At 34.9% G+C, this 15,632-nt stretch overlaps 1 long non-coding RNA gene across 1 annotated transcript; it reads right to left on the reverse strand.

Annotated features, from left to right (window-relative positions):
• Positions 1-207: 207 nt before the first annotated feature.
• On the reverse strand, positions 208-10,707 carry LOC126970212 (uncharacterized). The gene is made up of 3 exons (XR_007730563.1): positions 9,229-10,707; positions 8,367-8,429; positions 208-706 (listed from the first exon to the last, which is right to left on the reverse strand). It is a non-coding gene; the product is annotated as an uncharacterized LOC126970212 (long non-coding RNA).
• Between the last annotated feature and the right edge of the window lie 4,925 nt (positions 10,708-15,632).

The raw sequence follows: 15,632 nt of genomic DNA on the forward strand, positions 1-15,632 counted from the left end.
TTTAAATATCTTAGAATAGTTACCTACGTACATCTTCTTTCAACGTTGGATCGTTGTTCAATTTTATAAGCTCATAGAATTCATAAAAAAGATTAAATACTGCTGTAGCCTAGTCAGTGAATTTTTAAATTTTTCTTTTAAAATATCGACAAATTATTTATGCGGTAAAATAAAAAAGTAAACAAAATTATATTTGATAGAGCATTTTATTCGATCTTTGTTGTGAATCCACAAATAATTTAATTATTTTATACAAATTAATTGCCCACAGAGAACAGATGTCAGTTGAATATTTTTTTATTACTTCTATAGCTAACTGCAGACCTATTCCTATAACATAAAAATTTTTCGCTTTACCTTCAACAATCATGCATAGGACATTTACCTCACTACAAGACCGCCAGGTGATCAACCTTTACTTGGTCTTATTGCATGTAAATGACGGGCGCCCATCTAACGGAAATTTCCATCCTTTGAGCCTCTTTAGAGTATTTTCAACTGGATCACCAACTTCCCGTGTGCAACTGCAGACATGCAGGTCGCATTTGATAGTTATCGCATAAACGCTAACAATAAGTTGAACCTTCTTCTTCTTCTTCAGTCGTTATCTCTGCTCACCATTTTTGGTAATTGCATGGATTTTATTAAGTGATCCATTTTGTAAATCTTCTGAGACGATGACAAGGCACCATACTGCTCTTGGAATCTGGAATTTAGAATTAAATGGTTAATTATCAGGTTCTTTTGCTCACAGTACTATAATAATATTATATATGACGGCTCATTCTTATTCAATATCCAAAAAATAATAGTTAGTAGTTTTCACTACAATATAAGGTACTGTAAGAAAAAACAAGAAAACGTAACAACATAAGTGAACACATATGTTTACTTCAGTGTATGCTTCACTGTCAAATTTTCGTATAGGATCACCTTAGAGGCAATCGTCTGTACAACTACATTTTGTAGTTGCATATTAAATGTACTACTACAAAATATTTTGTTCTATACAAGTGAAGTGTATACTATCAATATATAATACCAAAGAAAACATAAGGGCCAACCTTATTGGCCTTGAATAAACATACCTACCGTTCACACTTTTATGTATGAATTGTAACAATTTAAAAATATGTGGTTATTTTCGAGTAAAAATAACATCGTTCGAATTTCAAATATCACTCCAAATTTTTTGAGAGCTTATTTGAAGTATCATGTCTCATTGAAAAATGGATTCTGCGATCTGATTTTATGATTTCAAATGTGGACTTAAACCAGACGAGTCATTTCATCGACTTTAATAAATAGAGTTTCTTTTTTATGGAATAGGAGGACAAACGAGCGTATGGGTCACCTGGTGTTAAGTGATCACCGCCGGCCACATTCTCTTGCAACACCAGAGGAATCACAAGAGCGTTGCCGGCCCTTAAGAAAGGTGTACGCGCTTTTTTTTAAGGTACCCATCGAATCGTCCCGGAAACACCGCACAAGGAAGCTCATTCCACAGCTTCGTAGTACGTGGAAGGAAGCTCCTTGAAAACCGCATTGTGGAGGACCGCCACACATCCAGATGGTGGGGATGATATCCTAACTTGTGGCGTGTCGTGCGAAGGTGGAATTCGGCGGCTGGAATCAGGTTAAACAGCTCTTCGGAACACTCTCCGTGATAAATGCGGTAGAAGACACACAATGAAGCGACGTCTCTACGCAACGCCAAGTGGTCCAGCCGTTAAGGGAAGTGTTGTCGAAGGAGTTTATGAATAAAGGCCCTTCTAAACCGTTGGTATCACGAATTTAAGGGCGGTCGATGGAGTTATCCTCCAAGGAAGGAAATGGTCATACTTCGACAGCTGCTACCAAGACAAATGTGCTTGCAGTGAATAATTTAATTCAAGTAAACAAACGAATTAAATACGTAGAAATTCAGCATATATTGCAGATTGCATCGGGAACCGGTCACTAAAATCTATACAAGCACATTTGCGTGAGGATGAGAAAGAGGAAGGATAGTTTCGTGCTGGGCGCAACCTCACCAAAGCTCACAAGCTGGCCCGTTTGGAATGGTGCCGTTAGGTGATCAATGTATATTAAGCAGAATTGTCTCGGTGTATTTATAATATTAGGACATGTGCCGGAATAAATGAAGATGAATCCTAGATTTATCGATCCCAAAACAAATCGTTAGTCAACAGTTTGGCTGTTCCAAATCGAAACCAATTTTTTTGTGTCGATGCCATTACAAAGTCAAAGCTGCATTAACGCTGAATGGTATAACAACATAATGCCTGACAGAAGTATTTACTGCCATGAGCGACAGGCGACTGAATACCGGGCTCTACGAACTATTGCTACACCACGACAATTCACACGCGATCAATCTCAGCGTTAAAAACAAGGGACTTCCTGGATACCACACCGGTTGAAGTCACGAGTTACCCTCCTCACAGTCATGGTCTAGCACGTGTGACTTTTTTCATTTCGTAAATTATAAAAATGTACTGAATGGGATTCCGTTTTCGTCGCAGGAAAATGACTAAACGCATTGAAAAGGCCATAGAAGAGGTATCTGCGGTAGACTGGAAAAAGTGTTTCGAAAACTGTTTTAGAGGCATGAGACTTTGTATAGAGTCTAGTGGTGTAGAGTGCTTTGAAATGATTTAATAAAATTATTTTTCCATATTATAAGGTGATTTTTTGTTCATGAAAATTTTTTGAGCGCCCCACATATGGATCTAAACATCGAAATTCGCGTGGAGCTGGATCGATTGTAAATATGCATCAAACATTTTTATTAAAGTTCCGGACGAACACTGTTATTGTTGTTGTTAATTCTAGTATTAATAAACATCTACCAAAGTGTTCAAAAATTATGTATAAATATAACAATAGCTATTCACAAATCAGTGTTGAAGCAGTTCAAGTATTTAAGACCCATTAAGGCATTTGTGTGGAGGCATTTACTTGTGGAAAGCATCTATAAACTGGATGATGAAGCACATGTGCAAGTATATTATTTTTGGTGGAAGGGCACCGTAGCCAGTGAAATTACTGGGCGGATGAGACTTTACATCATGTGTCTTTAAGTGACACGCGCAATACTTTTACTTAAAACGAAAATTGCATTCATCCTAGCAATTTTCTTTCTTTCTGGATGGTAGGAATATCCCAAAACTCAAATAGGACCAAAACTTTTACCAGTGGGAGGCTCCTTTGCAGAAGATGACGGCTAGTTTATGGGTACCACAACGGAGTCTATTTCTGCCGTGAAGCAGCAATGTGTAAATATTACTATGTTCCGGTCTGAAGGGCGCAGTAGCTAATGAAATTACTGGGCAAATGAGATTTATCTTATGTTTCAAGGTGATGCACGCAATTATAGTGCCGCTCAGAATTTTTGGGTTTTTCATTAATGCTGAGCGGCACTGCATTGTAATGGGCAAGGCGTATTAATTACCATCAGCTGAACGTCCTGCTCGTTTCGCTACTTATTTTCATAAAAAACTACCGTATATATAGCCTGGTGGATATACCTATATAAGCACGGATTATCGGAAGCGATTATTGATGCGTAAATTTTACGGCAGCCTAGTTAAGTGTAATCAGGTTAGGTCGTTGATGTATAAGAAAAATAAAAAAAAACGAAAAATCCTTTACAAGTAGTGTCATTGAAATATCAACATAAATATTTATTAACAATATATTTCTATGTCTACGTTCTCCAACAGCCTCAGACTCATACAGCCAGTAACATTTAGCTAATTGGATTAATTTTCGGCCTTTCTGCAGACAGACCGAATCTAGATCAAGCAAACTAATCCAAATATATCTCAGGCAATAAATCATAGACGAAAAAGCCTTGCGAAAAAATGGACATGATAATGACACACAATTTGTGTAAATTTCAGTGTCTTACACACATATTATGGTTTAAGTTTGTATAACTGTTTACAGAGCAATTTAGTTATTCTATTATTTTTTTTAACTTCCAAGAAACGCTCCGTTTCTGACAATGCCAGGTAATTGCGATGACCCAATGATACACTTAAAAATGTCACTTCTTCTTCATCATATAATTTTATATTGTCAATGTTATTTACTAATGTCACAACGTTACATTGGCTCTTGTTTCTCTTTTTTTATTCAATTTGTATATTATTTATTGTTAAATTTTTGAAGGGAAAAATAGTTTTTTTTTTTAACTCAAATCATAATGTGCGTGGCTTGAGATTTATTATATTTAGAAGGTGCGCAAAATACACTTTCAAAGTCAAACACATAATAATTATAAACTTTATTCAAATAGGCATAAAGTTTTCAGAATCTGCATAATGTTTATTTTTTTTTATTATCGAATTAAGCATTTGATTATATAAAGTAAGGCTCGTGGGAAGGACATACAAGAAACTCAACGACTCTTTCAAATCAATGAGTATTTTACAATAGCTGTAAAATACTTACGTGATATTTACAACCAACACTTACGTAACGTTTTTAATCTCAAATATTTCATAAAAATTATAATATCAAAATATTTAGTTTGTTATGTAAGGTTTAAAAGTACCATCAGCATAAATTGATTATTTGTTTTGTTCATCTAATCAATTAAGTAATTTTGTAAGACGACGATTGACAATGTTTGTGTATTGTCTCAACATCTTAGTAAATATAATATGTTTTTCTTATTAAACTTTTGACATTGTTTGAATTTTATTGTTAATTGGATTTTATTTTAATACATATTTTATTTTTATTTGAAAACAATATTATTTTTTGTGTATATAATATTTTAGGCCGTACTTATTAACAATAAATAAATAAATAAGGAATAATTTGACCGTGCAAAATTATTTCCTATATTATTACGTTGTTGACATAAATTAAGTATAACAGGGGTCCTAAAATTGACCTTTGAAGATCCCCGTATAAAGTGATAAATGCTTAATTTGATGATTATCATGACAATATCATGTCGTTGACCCAAATGAAGTTTAACAGATGCCTAGATTGGCTATTTAAGGTAATAAAAGTGAATGGCTGACAATTTGAATGCTTTTGCTAAGGTTGATAAAATACATAGAGTCATATTTTTCAGTCAATACTTGCTTTTATTTTAGTTACTTAATTTATATATAAAGCGGAAATTGTACTATATTGAGATCTTAACCCATATTGGTAGTTTGCGAGAAAGTTAATTGAGGGTAGTTTTGTAATCATTTCTATTATATTATTTTATTATGCATGCGGAATCCGTAGATAGTTGATTATTGAGTAATTTTCAGATTATCTGGAATGATGCCGAGAAGTAAGTTAAGAAATCTAGTTTTTTGTGTCTTTCTGGTCTTCACTCGTAGGTTTATTTGAATTGATAGGGATGTGTAACATTAGTATTGGTATCTACCTACCGCCTTGTATAAATACTTATAATTTTTAACTCCATGTTCAATCATTCGTTTCCTTGAAGCTTTAAACTTTTTTTTCATTTCAACTATATTTACCGATGATCCAGTGTCCCATGTTTCAGATTTCATCTGCAAATTTCATCTGGTTTTTTTATGGAACCACGATATGGACCGTGTATAATTTATCACTTTAATTTTATTAACAACTATATAACCAGTTTCGTGTTCTTGATCTTTATATAACTAGTGCCTCTGGTGCCAATAGGTTGGTGGTAAAGTCTCCGAAAAACAATGGTATTCTAGTACACCTGCTTTGACAATGTTGTTTGCACTTTTGCTGCTATATTGAAGCTCGCGTAGATAATAAAGATGGAAAGTGGAAAGGGATTGACGACTTTCTTCGAGCAACAGTGGAGAAAAAGATTTACAATTTAGAGAAGAGAGCGATTGAGGAGATACTAGTTGTACAAAAAATTTTAACAGCTCATGGTGGAAATCAAGTGCACAACAATATACTTAAAACGGAGCTTCTCAACTTTATACATGCTCACATACTTGGTTTAAAAAAATCATTAGAATATAATTGTCTAATCTAATCAGATTAAAGGCCCGCTTGATGCCGATTTTTTGAAATTTATCCCAGCTTCTAACCACGTCTTCGTTCTCATTCAATTGATATCGCACTCCCTCGGGCACTCTTAAAAATTAGTAATTAAAAAACAAATATAAGTTATATATATAAAAATTAAAAACAAACTCAGTCTCTGTAAAATTGTAACTGAAGCCAAGTTTAAAAACCAAACGTAAAGCACTCCATACATCACACTCACAACGCTTGCCAGTCACTGCACTGCACAGTGCACACAATACGAGCATGTAACTAGATACTTGTAAACAAATAAACAAGTGTGTCAGATTTAACTGAAGGAGAACTCTGAGAGCAGTTCGGAGTTTTCATATTCGTGCGTTCGACCTGAATTACGATGTACTTGTCCATAAGGAATGTTCAGATTTTGTAAACAGTTATACTTAGTTGACTATATTTGACATTTTATTTGAAGTAAAGTAAACCATGCATTCATTACAACAAAAATATTTTATATACATAGTAAACCTATATTTTACTATAGCACCGCGACGCGATTGTTTGCTGAATTTGAGAGAGGTCGGGTTTCTTAACATGACGAATTCGTGAAGGGCGGGCTTCAACTGCTGTCAACCAAAATAATGTGGCTAATGTTAAGCGGCTAATTGAAGAAAATTATTACCGCGGATTACCTATGAGACAATTCGAGGATTATGGGGGATTGGTATGAGACAAATTCAGAAAATTTTACACGAAGAATTGATTGTTCAGAAACTTTGTTGTCGTTGGATCATGAACTGACAGCGGAGTAGAGGCGGTCTCGCGTTGAATGGTACTCGACCACGGACATTTTAATGCTGTTTATGACATTAACACTCCTGTGTTAATGTCATACGATACGTGAACCCGAAAAAATCAGGAATCTTGTGAATGGGTGTTTGAAAATGAGAACAGGCCAACAAAAATGAGGCAGGCGAGAAACGTTGGTAAAAAATGATCGCATTTTTTTCTCAGCACAATTCCACTTGAAGATCAAAAAAGTGTTAATGGCGAGTGGTATTCTACAAATTGTTTACCCAGGGTGCTTCAAAAAGTTCGCGAAAGACGACCAAAACGCCACGTTCTCCTCATCATAACAACGCTTCTTCACACACGGCCAAAAAAAACTAAGTCATTTTTAGCTTTCGAAAAAGTACAACTCGTCACCCATCCTGCACAAAGCCCCAACCTAGTAACCTTCCCCAAAATCAAAGATTCACTTTTACCTATTCTGAAGAGGCAGTAGATAGCATTCAATCAGCACGCAGAAAACATGCCTACAGATCTGTGGTCCTCCTGTTTTAAACATGGTTCGATCGCATGAAAAAATGTTTAAAATGTAAAGGAGAGTATTTTGAAAAGAAATAAACATAATATTTTAGGTATAAAATGTTGATTTTTTAAGTAACGCAAAACTTTTAGTGAGACCTACGTATTTCCGAAAGTCTCAAACGATATCTTTCATGAGTTTATGAATTGAATTGAGATACACCAGATATCAGTCTAGACAGACATCTGATGCTCTGTAGGATCGCATTGACCTTTCAGTTACGCAAGCCTAAAGCATAATTAAATCTCAATTTGTTTGGTAAGGAGCAGAATATCCAGGGCGCGGTTTGGACGGGTGAGCGACCGAGCAGCCGGCCCACTGCTACGCATCGGCTGGCGGGCGTCCAACAACTTGCATAAGCTATTCTACTAAAGGACGTCTATCGTCGCAATAAAAACTCCAACGAACAATGAGATTTTTTGTAAATGCGAACCACTTATAAGCCATTGTTATTTTTTGTGCAGTAATGCGGCCTCCACACAACGCAGTAATACAGAAACTGTAACGAGCCCGTAGCTCAAGTAGGACATCGTTTAGATGTTGATTAGTCTTAGTAGACATCAATCGACCACTTTGCTACTACGTAAGGCTACCTTGGCCCAAAAAACCCAGAAAAAGAAGAGTTGTTTTACCTGATTCCTGCCGCCGAAATCCACCTTCGCACGACACGCCACATATTATGATATCATCCCCACCATCTGGATGTGTGGCTGTCCTAGACAGTGCGGTTTTCAAGGAGCTTTCTTCCACGTACTACAAAGCTGTGGAATGAGCTTCCTTGTGCGATGTTTCCGGGACGATACAACATGGGTACCTTCAAAAAACTCCTCGTGATTCCTCTGGTGTTGCAAGAGAATGTGGGCGGTGGTGATCACATAACACCAGGTGACCCGTACGCTAGTTTGTCCTCCTTTTCCATAAAAAAATCAAAGAGCTGGACACACCGCAAAAGTAATTTCATTACACAAAATTATGCGAATAATTAATAATATGCGGTATATGGTTGACTTACATGTCATAATTCATTTTCTTCTGCTTCTTTATTTGCAGTCTCATCGCAAGCAAGTTTTATAATCTGAAATTCGAAAACAATAACATTAATTACTTTAATTGAAAATACAACAGTTGCAAATAATATGTCGTATTTATACTCCAATTCAATCACGCCTGGTTTCTACATCCTGATTTACTTTCAAGCTTCTTTCTGCTCGCATCAACCCTTTCATGCAACTCCTGATATTCTTGTTACTTGTGAATTATCGTGATCACTCTCTTGAGAAAGAAAATCAAGTCTTGGCTCGAGAGTGGAAGAGGTAAAAATTTCTTCAGTTAATCCGTTTTATTCATACTTTTTGGAATTAATTTTAAATGTAAGTAAAACACGAGGAACTTGACTGTCATGGCATTTTGTCTATAAGGGGAATATTCCCAAGTATTTTTTTAAGTTTAGTTTATTAAACGCTTTAACCTGTGCAACGGAATTTTTCAAATGAATAACTATAACCCACACGTTTTAAAAATCTGCACACGTATCATGGACTGATGCTATAACATACCATTTGCCTGAAACAAATAGATTCTATACAATGTCCTCCTTACTACAATTCATTTAATACTGTTTTGAAAATAAAACAGAAGAATTAATTTCATAAGCGATACAAAGTATGTGTTATGTGTATTTGAATTTTATCTAGATTTTATACATTGGAGATTGCCTCCATATTTAATAATAAGTTACAACTTTTTTTATTAAGATTGCCAATAAAGCGTGTTTTTTACTTTTAATAATTATAATTTATTTTAAATAATTATATAATTACTATATAATATTAATATATTATACATTGCAGACGCTAATACCACCTAATACTCACCCAATTTTGGTTTCAGTTGTGGATTTCACACATATTGCACCACATTGTTTGCCATTTTATGTACCCTGCAACTCCAGTAAATAAAATCATACAATAGAATTTAAATCAGAAAAGTTAATTGAGTCTTATATTTAAACGGATTATAAGATTATAAAAATTTATTTTATTTATTAGAAAAAATAATTTGATTCTAAGTCTCCATGTGTAGGAGTAAGTTTTATTTTTAGTTGATTGATATAATGATATATAATGGTTGATAGAATATATCGTAAAATATTTACAATCAACATAATAGAGCCCATTATTTTAAGTTGCATTAACGGAACTCAACAAAATATAGTACATGAAGATAATCTGTATTGGTTAGAAGTGTTCAGCTATACCTGGAAGAAATAAAATAAAATAAAGACATTGATTATCCTTTCAAACAAAAAAATTTCAACAATAACTGTGGTTATATAAAACAAAAGTTTGTATAAAATTGGATCATCTCAATATTTAGAACAACGTGTACACTTATTATAAAACTTAAGAATTATAAAGTGACAGAAAAATCTTAAGAGGTGTAAAGCTTAACAGCAGAGTGAGATGCAGTAAGTGTGTAAATAACATAAAAGATAGAATGCTATATTGTGATAGAAGTAATAATTAGGATTGGAAAAAGAAGAACTAGGAGTAGCACAAGACGTAGTTTACTAAAAGACCAACAAAATTTTAAATAACACTTTAAAAACCTTGATTTAATGTTGAAAAGGTAAAAAAGGTGTTAAAAAAAACAAAAATTTAAAAAACGGGATGAAATCGAGTTTATCTCTTCGTTTAAGATGATCCTATCATACATAAAAATCCAACTAAAGTTAATTATTACACTGCAAATCTGCCCCAAGAAAAACCAGCCAGCTTTTCAAGAGGCATTTCAACAGTGACAAATGATTATCCTTGAGTCAACAACTATCTAAGATATTCTATTACCGTTTACAATATAGTGAAAATGTTGTCAAGAACTATTTTTAAATATTGCAACCTTTAAAAATATTATGAACAACGATCGTATTGAAGCAGTACTACTAATTTTAAAATATATATTGCACACAGTATATGGCTTGCAGACTCGTAATACCTATCATGTAAATATACAAACAAGTGTAATGATCACTCTGTAAATGCATCTAATTAATGTTGGTCAACGAGGTAAGGTTTTCAAAATATATTGAGTTTGTAAAGATGATTTAGCTAAAGATAAAACGGGTAAGTGGTACAGCTGAGAGGAAGTAACAAAGCCCGCGGATGCACAATTTACATATTATTCAATACCAGATTGCATTGATGGCCATGAAGTAGTACTATTTTCTAAGCAAGAATGTCTCTAAGTCATATCGGCTAGGAAATACTGCAACTGGCAGATGAATCTACAAAATTCTTGCGAAACACGCTGTTTTGACTTTTCTTGTACATAATATATATAATATGTTTGGAGTTAGTAACCTCTGTGTGCAATGGCGATGACCTCTCTCATACTGTGCTCCTGGGGAGGCGGCTCCTGGTGGGGGTCAGCAGCTCTGGCCAGGATCTGACGCACGACGTCACGAGGCGGTGTCCCGGACGGCATCGGCCTCGATGTTAAACCTAACTGTAAACACATCATTACATATTGATTTATCTACACCCATGCTTTAAAACCTCTAATAAAGATTCTAAAACAGTTAGCTTATTGCCAACATTAAAACACCGAATGTTCTAATAACCATTACATCATCCAAACAAGTGTTGTAATGAAATTCAGTACAACATTATATCATTCGTTTTCATAGTAACACTCCTTTGGATGATATTATGGTTACGATGGTAGCGATTTTAGGATTCCATGCTCAGTTTTCTATCTATCACACTTATGGTAAATATATGTTTGCTTATAGACAATCGCAGGTTACAATATCTTTGATTATGTGTAATTAGTGTGATATTATATAGTCACTGTATATTCTGTTCAGGGTAACAGGGTTCTGTAACCAGATAATCTCCGTGAGTTTTTCAAGAATCCTGAGCGACACTCCATTTTAATAGGCATGGCTTATCGACTACCATAAGCTGAACGTCCTGCTCGTCTGGTCCCTGATTTTCATGAAAAAATATCTCAAAACTTGTAAGAGTGCTTGAGGGACCGCGACATGAATTTAATGAAAATGAAGTCTTGGTGAGAAGTTAGTAATAAATGTCAGAAAAATCGACAGCAAGCCGGCCTTTAGATTAGAAAAATATATTATATTTTAATGATTTTTTTTAATGAAAATGGGCGAGACGAGCGACCTGCCCATAACAATGCAGTGCCACTGAAGATTCTTAAAGAACCCAAAAATTCTGAGCGGCACTACAAATGCGCTCGCCACCTTGAGACAAAATGCTAAGTCTCATTTGCCCAGTAATCTCACTAGCTACGACGCCTTTTAGACCGAAACACAGTAGTTAAGTGATTTATGTAAACCAATTATAAGACCAACTATGTGACCATGTATTAAATTCTGGCAAAAAGTACCAACTCGAGATTCACATTGACATTGTGTTTCCAAGTTGAGAAATTCCATCTATTGTTAAATCAAATCAAATCAAAATCAGTTTATTCACGTAGGTCACGGAAATGACACTTATGAATGTAAAAAAAATATATTTTATTTATTGAATCTACCGCTACTTCGTAAAGGGTTGAGTTAATGAGAAGAAGTAGCAAGAAACTCATTGCCACTCTTTTATATCAAGATTTACATTTAAGTACATCGATTTACAAATCATTTCAAATTACAACATAATATGTAAAATTTAAAATGATGCAACAGACACTCTCAAACGTCAAATAGTCAATGTCTTACACGAGTAAGTCAAAAACGTAATTCTAAATTAATACAAAAGTTATTGAGTACAGTAGCTGCATCATCCACATACACCATAAATTTTTTAAGCACCTTTTTATACACTAAGCATTTTTTATACACCAGCATTTTATAAGCTATTATAAATAAATAAATATGTATATATCCATACATATATATACACACAATATCGTTTAAGAATCTGAAACCGAGTCTCCGGCAACAGGATCATCCTGCCACCACGAGCAGTGCCCGTTCACGAGCATTACACATGAGCCAGCCATCGCCTCCCTCAACTATATTTTAGGGAAGGGGACGACCCGTCCCATGTCGCCGCCATATGCAACTGATTTCCAGCCGTTCGTCTCGTCCCTTATTTTCATAAATAGATACCTTTGCTAATATCTGTGTCTTGATGTGGTGTATGCGCGCCGGGTGGAGTGGCGGCGCTGCGGGGAGGTGGGCGGCGGCGCGCGGCCGGCCCGGCGCAAGCGCGAGCGCCGCACACACCAGGAGGCAGGCGCGCATCGGCGCCTAGCCCAGCACGCTCAGCCCGCGCCATCGGCACCGCGCCCGCGGGACATCACGCGACCTGCAGTCAGTCACACCCTGTACAGTCTACAGCCATAGGTTCTCAACGTGGGCGATAACGCCCCCTTGTGGGCGGGGGGCAGTAGAAGACCCAGAGGAAATTAGGGGGCATTGAGATGGCGCAGATGGGTCGAGGGTAGATTAAAAAATATAGTCTAAAAAGGCAAAAAAATACACGAAAATACTCAGCAAAATAAGGTTGAGAAACTATGGTCTACACGAACAATACCTTCGAGCGTTCAAAACTAGGAACAGAAATATGACATCACGCAACCTGTGGTCAGTCATACCCTGTACAGTCTACACGTACAATACCTGCGAGCGTTCAAAACTAGGAACGGAAATATGACATATGAAGTCTTGTGCGCGCAAAATGAGCATTTCACAACACCCGTGATCTGTAGGTTTTAAGAACGAACACAAAAGGGCGCGTTCTCAGCTCAATGGCGGAAACAGACGTACTTGGGAGGTACGTAGTGAATGCGCGGTGTGAGCGCGATATGAGTCCACGCTTGCAGCGAACATGCAATGAAAGGTAGAACGATTCATAATATCATGTTATGTTTCACCAGTCTGTACGCACCTCTAAAGTGTCACCCCTCCAAATACAATATTTTTGTTATTTATGAATTGATATTTGCAACACAGGGTTTTAGTGAGTAAAACCATTCATAAATGGAATTATTGCTACTAAATATGTAAAATCTATGAAATTTCGGCTTTAAGCAAACAAAATGTTTGTTTGTTTAAAGAGTTGAATCGTCTTTATATTAATATATCGTCGTACATATATAATCCGTATATTGAAGGTATCTCTTTCTTTAGTAAAATAAATATCTTTTAAATTTTAACTGCAGTCCCGAATGAACTCCAGGTGCCTCCAAATGTCGCGGAAAGGCGCCAATCTTGACATTGAATTCCGATAAATTTTGTTAGATCATTTGCTCAACACTTATAAATATTGATGATAAAATGGAGGCCTAACCTATATCAAGAATTTTTTGCTTATAAACCTAAAAGCCCCGTGATTTTTTTGTAGTCGAATATATTTAAGAAGATTTAAATATTCTTCTTTTATTGTGTTTTTGTTTGCGGGTCCTTTTTAGAGCATTGGTATGTTCTAAATAAATAAAACAACAAAAACACTTTTGATTGATTGATTTGTTTGGATTTGATTTGTTTTCGCATTTATAAGGACAAAATGAAGATTACGATGATAAAATTACTGCCAAAAACGAATGTAAAATAGAACAGTGAAGGTGAAAATGTTAATGTAAATTTTTGATATTGCAACGATTTGTTTTTGACGGACTACGACGAATAGAAACGGACCTAAAATTTCACCTTGTACCATACACGTCGTTGACGTTAAATAATTGTGTCCTAAATGCCCTCTTTTTGTTATTTTTCTTCATGGTATGGCATATTTATTTTTGTTATAGCGGTATGTATTTGTAAGTTAGCCTTGACAACGTGTACAAAATCCCATGATAAGATGATGATGACGAATGAAAAAATTATAAAATTTTAATTTATGGTACCTAATTCACATACTCTAAAAAATTGAAACAAAATTATTACATTTTGAATTATTATTGTATTTAGTCACTTTTCATAATTATGTTTACTTTTATATTTTAGAATTATTGTGAACTTTTGTTATTTTGGAAAAATAAACTCATTAAACCTATTAAAACAAAACTAAAATTAAAACGTAATAATCACTACATAGTATAAAACAAAGTCGCTTCCCGCTGTCTGTACCTATTTATGCTTAGATTTTTAAAAGTACGCAATGGACTTTGATGTGGTCTTAATATGTTATAATAATAATAATGAAGCTTTATTTGATTCCATGCAAAAATAACAATTGTTTAAGTTACTATCTCTATCTCTGGTTTTGTATGGACTCTTTTGGGTAAAAGCCTCCTCCAAAGAACTCCATTTAGTTATGGTTTTTGCAGTCTCTATCCAACTTTGCCCCGCCACCGCCACTATTTCATCTGTCCACCTACCACAAGGCCTGCCTCTCTTTCTAATGCCTCGAGGGCCGGACCATTTAATTATTCTGTGTGTTCATCTGTCGTCAGAGTATCTGGTCACGTGCCCTGCCCACTTCCATTTTCTTTTAAGGGAGAAAGTAAGTGCACCGGTTATTTTAGGTTTGCCTCGGATGTCTGCGTTTTCGTTTTTAATATGTTAGTTAAAGTTAAATAGTTATAATATGAATAATAAACACATTTTTTGCGCTTACAACCTCTACGAGACATATCAAAATAATTAACTACTATATTGTAAAAAATAAAAAGGTCTACAAAAAAGTTTGGGTTGTATACGTCTATCACTTAAGAACAACCCACACTAATCATATTTTATCCTTTACTTTTTACGAGATGTAATGACCTATTTGGATATGTGTATAAGTATGAGTCATGGATGTTTAAATGTATTTAGGTATGTTTATATGATTTTATGTATGTTTAAGTAAATATATTGTATTAAATATATCATTGTCTTGTAAACCATAACACAGGATATATGCTTAACTTGGGGCAAGATAATTTGTGTAAAAAAGTGTGCCAATATTATTATTATTATTATTTACGAAGCGATTTTAAGCAATACAGCGTTAATTAAATACGTTTTTCATTTAATATAGAACATTATGGCTTTTTACAACATGTAATTTAGATGAATATTTTCGAAGATATTACAGATTTAAAATTCTGGGATATAGCGGTTGCGGCGGTACCGGCTGGGAAAGCATTAGAGTGAGTATCATCAAGTTTATAAAGTATTGCAGTCTACGAAACATATTTTTGTATGATATCGTTATGTATTATTTAGATATAAATAACGGGATCACTCGGAAATAACTGTATATTTATTTTATTTTTACTATTAACTTAACAGAACGAAGTATGTCCGTGCAGCTAGTGGTACTATAAG

The sequence above is a fragment of the Leptidea sinapis genome, chromosome 20, assembly GCF_905404315.1.
Source record: "Leptidea sinapis chromosome 20, ilLepSina1.1, whole genome shotgun sequence".
Classification (NCBI taxonomy): domain Eukaryota; kingdom Metazoa; phylum Arthropoda; class Insecta; order Lepidoptera; family Pieridae; genus Leptidea; species Leptidea sinapis.